This window comes from Diabrotica virgifera, chromosome 3 (genome assembly GCF_917563875.1).
Source record: "Diabrotica virgifera virgifera chromosome 3, PGI_DIABVI_V3a".
NCBI lineage: Eukaryota > Metazoa > Arthropoda > Insecta > Coleoptera > Chrysomelidae > Diabrotica > Diabrotica virgifera.
Window position 1 is genome coordinate 53,862,875 of NC_065445.1, and position 6,995 is coordinate 53,869,869.

Sequence of the window (6,995 nt, forward strand, 5' to 3'; positions counted from 1 at the left end):
TAAATATAAACATTTTTATTGAACAAAATCTTTTCATACATTTTTTTAATGCAATTTACTGATATTCCTAAATATTTCAAAAAAAGTGTCACATTTGCTTTGTAAACCTTTCTTTTGCCTTTCGTAGCCACATATTCCGTTTCCTTCCTGGGTTTTTGTAGACCACTTCTCTCAGCTGATTCTAAAAAAAATAAAATAAATGGTAATTTTTCTATCCTTTACAATTAACCCTTAACTTGGCGCGCCTATAACCGCTGTAAGAAAAATGTTTTTGCTTACTGGATGTCATTTTTAGAGGGCTCCATTATCAGAGTCAATTGCAGTTTTTTTTCTATTTTAAATTTTTTGACATTTTATTGACATATTGTATCCCATAAGATACACTACTAGGCGTACCGTACATTACAATGTACCTCGCAAGACACATTGCCAGGAACACTATAAAACAAGTACTGATACCCAATAGATACATTGCCAGGTTATTAAAAAAATACCTCCGTATCTAGAAAGATACATTGCCAAGATGTATATTTGTAGTTTGAACCAATATATTAAATATTATTGGGTCATTGAATTAAAGCAAAATTATCAAAATTCCCCAAAATATAATGAAAACAATAAACAAATCTACAATAAATTGTTCCGCTAAAAGTCTTTAGAATTTTCAAGACTTTTAGCGAAACATTTGTAGATTTGTTTAATGTTGTCATTTTATTTTGTGGAGTTTTGTGTTACTTCAATTATGAATAGATGGCTTTTTGTGTAGGGGTTTCAACCATACACATAGTATTGTATCAATTAATATATAATCATGTACATTTATAAATTATAAATAAACTACAATGGTGATCAAACACTTATTTTTAAAACTTAAATTCAAAACTTCAAATAAAACTTGGTACACTCAAAAAATAAAAGTAGAAAGTAATTATAAGTATAAAATATTACAAAATTTAGATATTATGAAAATCATAAAAACAATTACGGGATTCCGTCAAACATAATCTTGCCCTACATTTTGTACAACTCATTGCTGTTTGTCCTTTGCAACAGTTTCGGCATCGTCCTTTGGTTGTAAAAGTTGGAAAGTGTCCGAAAAGATCTTTTCTGACATCTTCTCCAGGTATATTCTACGAATATATGACATGACTACGAATCTTCTTTTTCGGTGTCATCGATAATGTCATCACGGCCAGATGGATGACGTCACTTGTATTATGCCAAAAAATCGTAATTTAAAAATAAAAATCGATCTGTTTCGGGAATTTCTATGTTTATTTAGATAATATCTAATGAATTTATGCGTTACTTTATAGACGCACTGTATATACCTAATATGTAAAAAATAGAATTCGATAATATGAAAACATACTGTAACATTTTTTTATACTAATACTTTCAAGAAATATTGGCGGGATATACATATGATTCATACATACAAGCTGGGACATACATACAAGCTTTTGGAGTAGATAAGAACATACGATCAATCATTACAAACATAATATACCAAATGTTTTTATCACTTTTCTGTTAATTCTCTAATGGGCAAAGTAGCTAATAAGAAACAGTTAGTATTTGTCCGTATACCGGGTGATGTATCCAAAAAGATACTCATTGAATTTTCATCAGTACCTGCCAATGTATATTCAAGGATACTATCTAAATTGCCGCTAACCTGGCAATGTATTTTCAGAGATACTACTTTTCAAAGTGATCCTATCTGTTTGTTTATAAACAAATCCTGAAAATTATTTTATACGATTGTTTCTTGCAGACCTAATTATCTAGAATTATAGTTTACCAATTCATATATTAACTTAAAACATTGAAAAAATGAATTTACTTTCGGAATGACACAAACTAACACCTTTTTTGGAAGCCATTTTTAGCACGCTTACATAAAACGCTCTCTCATTGGTGGAAATCTCTGTGTATGACATTCAAATTAATTTATTGGTTAGGCGAATACTTTATGGAGAGGGTACGTTTAAAATCTCGCGGCAACTTTACGTATATATAGAGAAATTAATTATAATAAACAACGTATCCTGGAGTACACACCACCAAGTTAAGGGTTCACAATCAGAAGAAATATTTACAGGTAATAATATGCATAAATAATAATATTTTGTATTTTGACAATGACATCTGATTTGGAAGTCGAAAGATTAATAAAATTATTTTTTAAGTTAAATTGTGGCTTATTTCCCAATTAGAATAGTTAATTACAAAAATGCCTCAAATAACTAGCTTCAGAACAATAAATAATTCGTTTCATACCAACATTCGTCCAAAGTCAATTATACCTGTAGTATTTCCATGAAAAGATTCTTTAAGTGAATTTTGCATAGTTTTCTTTAAAATATCTCTATCAGGCCAGAACACAAATTTTTTTAACCTAAGACACATTATATACAAAGTATTTTTGAAATAAGTTGATACCGGGTAGGGTGAAATACTAAACCTATATCCCAAATCTTTATAATCTAAGTTTAAGCTTAGTTTAGCTAAAGTAAGCAATACTTGATCACTTGGTGACAAAACAGTATTTTGATGGTATTTGATAAATGGTGTAATATACTTTAAAGCTATTTTAAAAACATTGTAATTGGCTAAACCAGTATAATTTTTAGTTTTGGCATCATCATTTTCTATACTTTCACAAGATAAAGCTAATTTCTTAAGCTGATATTTAAAATCCTGTGTTAATGTTAATGACATAAAATGTATTTGTTAATTTTTCCATTGTAATATACGTTTGACTATTTGGCAAAATCTTGTCTTCTACTAAACTAGCTTTTATACCAAATAACTCTATCTACCACTAACTATCCACTGTTTCTAAATCTACTAAAGTAACAGTAATGTATCATTAATGAAAAATGTGTAAAATCATAGACCTACCTAGTATTTGTAGAATATAAGACAGTCCAGTGTCTTATAAATCATTTCAAGAGGAATAAAAAAGCAATTTTTTCTTGTAGGTACCCTTTTCTTTTAATTCTCCTTTGGTACCTTAATTCCCATTTTAGATTTTGGGAAACTCATTTCATTGTGTTTATATACCCCATATTTATTGAAGGAACCCAATCTGGATTGTTATTATCAGCTGGTTTTCCTACAAGATTAGACTGTTAACATCTTCAAAAATGGTTAATGTTCAAATGTTGAAACTTACCAGATATAAGATGATTACAGGGGAATTTCCATTTTGCTAGTAAAATCTTAATATTTTATTGCATTTTATCATTGTTGTTGTCTCTCAGATGATAACTATAACTTATTTAGTTAAATTGGTTCAGTTTTGTGCTTAGAATGTAGCACTGATGGTAAGTGGTAAAAGCTAACTTTATCACGATTACTTTCCATTTCACACTTCAAAACACAACACCAATGAGGCATATTATCTTTCTAAATTAATACTTCCAGAGAAAATGTTAAAATAATCTTTGTACAACAACTAAAATGATCTAAAACCATAAGAACCTGATAGAATAATATTCAATGTCTATAGGCCGTTCCAAGATGCTGTCAAAATTAAATCAATATGGCTACCGGAAGGCAAACATTGAATATTATTCTATCAGGTTCTTATGGTTTTAGATCATTTTAGTTGTTGTACAAAGATTAATTTAACATTTTCTCTGGAAGTATTAATTTAGAAAGATAATATGCCTCATTGGTGTTGTGTTTTGAAGTGTGAAATGCAAAGTAATCGTGATAAAGTTAGCTTTTACCACTTACCATCAGTGCTACATTCTAAGCACAAAACTGAACCAATGTAACTAAATAAGTTATAGTTATCATCTGAGAGACAACAACAATGGTAAAATGCAATAAAATATTAAGATTTTACTAGCAAAATGGAAATTCCCCTGTAATCATCTTATATCTGGTAAGTTACAACATTTGAACATTAACCATTTTTGAAGATGTTAACAGTCTAATCTTGTAGGAAAACCAGCCGACTTAACTGATAATAACAATCCAGATTGGGTTCCTTCAATAAATATGGGGTATATAAACACAATGAAATGAGTTCCCCAAAATCTAAAATGGGAATTAAGGTACCAAAGGAGAATTAAAAGAAAAGGGTACCTACAAGAAAAAATTGCTTTTTTATTCCTCTTGAAATGATTTATAAGACACTGGACTGTCTTATATTCTACAAATACTAGGTAGGTCTATGATTTTACACATTTTTCATTAATGATACATTACTGTTACTTTAGTAGATTTAGAAACAGTGGATAGTTAGTGGTAGATAGTAGTTATTTGGTATAAAAGCTAGTTTAGTAGAAGACAAGATTTTGCCAAATAGTCAAACATATATTACAATGGAAAAATTAACAAATACATTTTATGTCATTAACATTAACACAGGATTTTAAATATCAGCTTAAGAAATTAGCTTTATCTTGTGAAAGTATAGAAAATGATGATGCCAAAACTAAAAATTATACTGGTTTAGCAAATTACAATGTTTTTAAAATAGCTTTAAAGTATATTACACCATTTATCAAATACCATCAAAATACTGTTTTGTCACCAAGTGATCAAGTATTGCTTACTTTAGCTAAACTAAGCTTAAACTTAGATTATAAAGATTTGGGATATAGGTTTAGTATTTCACCCTACCCGGTATCAACTTATTTCAAAAATACTTTGTATATAATGTGTCTTAGGTTAAAAAAATTTGTGTTCTGGCCTGATAGAGATATTTTAAAGAAAACTATGCAAAATTCACTTAAAGAATCTTTTCATGGAAATACTACAGGTATAATTGACTTTGGACGAATGTTGGTATGAAACGAATTATTTATTGTTCTGAAGCTAGTTATTTGAGGCATTTTTGTAATTAACTATTCTAATTGGGAAATAAGCCACAATTTAACTTAAAAAATAATTTTATTAATCTTTCAACTTCCAAATCAGACGTCATTGTCAAAATACAAAATATTATTATTTATGCATATTATTACTTGTAAATATTTCTTCTGATTGTTAATTGTAAAGGATAGAAAAATTACCATTTATTTTATTTTTTTTTAGAATCAGCTGAGAGAAGTGGTCTACAAAAACCCAGGAAGGAAACGGAATATGTGGCTACGAAAGGCAAAAGAAAGGTTTACAAAGCAAATGTGACACATTTTTTTGAAATATTTAGGAATATCAGTAAATTGCATTAAAAAAATGTATGAAAAGATTTTGTTCAATAAAAATGTTTATATTTATCAAGTATGTATTAATTGGTATGGCCACATATCGTCAGTGATGTAATAATACATCCTATCTGTTTTTTCATGAGTTTCGTAAGAGAGACTAAAAACTTGTCTTAGGGTCACCTCCTGTTTTCATATGATATTTTTTGACTTGTTTTGTAGTAAAAACTACAAAACAAGTCAAAACTTACATATGAACACAGGAGGTGACCTTAAAACATGTTTTTCCATCTCCTACAAAACTCATGAAAAAACAGATAGGAGGTATTGTCACATCAGCAAGGATGTACAGTGATGAGTGCCCTAATAACCGGCAAAATAGCACAAAAGACGGACAACATATTTAGTTGTGTGATAAAAAGAAATGAAACTAGTCGAGCTGGGAAATTTAGCGAAATTAACCTTTAAATTTTATTTTATATTGATTGTTTCCCACCTTTACACATATCAGAGGAGTATGTCAACTAAAACTGTCACTGTGACAGTGGTAGTTTCCAAACTCGTCTGAAGGTGGTACACAATCAATACAATCTAAATGTATAAGTTAATATCGCTAAATTTCCCAGCTCGACTAGTTTCATTTCTTTTTATCTCACTACTTAATACGTTTTCCATCTTTTGTGCTATTTTGCAGGTTATTAGAGTGCTCATCACTGTATTTCTGGTATATCCAGGGAATGTCTACAAAATATATTTTGAATGTCCAAAGAACATTCGTGGACATTCATGGAATGTTCCAATAAGACATTCAGGTAATGTTTAAAATGCTGACACAGGATTTTCCTGGCATGTTCAGGGAACGTGTTTTCGGGGATATTCCAGGAATTTTTCAATGTCTGTGTACCTTCTATGGACATATATGGAATATTTTGGTGTTATTAGCACCGCACTCCACTTGCGATTTGTAATCAGGAAGATTGAACACATTGTTTCAAATACAAGTCAATCCATTTGTAACTAAATAATCATGGATTGACTTCTATTTGAAAGAATGTGTTCAATCTTCACGACTACAAATCGCAAGTGGAGTCCGGCGCTTAGAGCTACTTCCTCTTCGGTATTATGTATTATACTACAGAAATTAGGAACTTTCCTTCTAAATATATGTATGCATCTTGGCCATCAAACATTTTTTTAAGGGGTTACATAGGTCTTATGGGTAAAAAAAGTGACTTTTTAAAAAAATTATATCTCGAAAACTAAAATTTATTTTTATTTATAATTGGAACATGTAAAAGTATAGTACTTAAGGTAGTCTCAAAAAAAGTTTCAGCCAAAAATATTCATTTTTGTAGAGTTTAAGTTTTTTTGCGGTGGGCAGCATAACTAAGTCCAGTTTCATTTGAAATCAAAAAGTTTCTTGTAGTTTATACCTCTGGCTAGTAAATGAACGAAGGAATTAAAAAAAATGAAATTTGAAGATTTTATATAAGTTTAAACACATTTTTGACCCCAATTTTTCTCATTTTTAAAGTAGTTTTTTTTGATAAAACAAAAATGACCTCATCTAATAAAAAAATCTTTGTTCATTCACTAACCAGAGGTATAAACTACAAGAAATTTCAGATGAGACTGGACTTGTTATGCTGCTCACCGCAAAAAAGGGCTGTTGTCGAAAAATTGCAGTCAACTCTACAAAAATGAATATATTTGGCTGAATTTTTTTTGAGTGTACTATACTTTTACATGTTCCAATTATAAATAAAAATAATTTTTAGTTTCCAAGATATAATTTTTTTAAAAAGTCACTTTTTTTACCCGCAAGACCTA

At 29.3% G+C, this 6,995-nt stretch overlaps 2 long non-coding RNA genes across 3 annotated transcripts; one reads left to right on the forward strand and one right to left on the reverse strand.

Moving 5' to 3' along the window:
- On the reverse strand, window positions 1-3,512 carry LOC126881853 (uncharacterized). 2 transcript variants are annotated; one of them, XR_007697037.1, is made up of 3 exons: window positions 3,182-3,512; window positions 2,908-3,121; window positions 1-181 (listed from the first exon to the last, which is right to left on the reverse strand). It is a non-coding gene; the product is annotated as an uncharacterized LOC126881853 (long non-coding RNA). The 2 variants fall into 2 exon arrangements; XR_007697036.1 differs by having other exon boundaries at window positions 1-3,121.
- A 529-nt stretch (window positions 3,513-4,041) lies between these two features.
- On the forward strand, window positions 4,042-5,237 carry LOC126881851 (uncharacterized). The gene is made up of 2 exons (XR_007697034.1): window positions 4,042-4,181; window positions 5,056-5,237. It is a non-coding gene; the product is annotated as an uncharacterized LOC126881851 (long non-coding RNA).
- The last annotated feature ends 1,758 nt before the right edge of the window (window positions 5,238-6,995 follow it).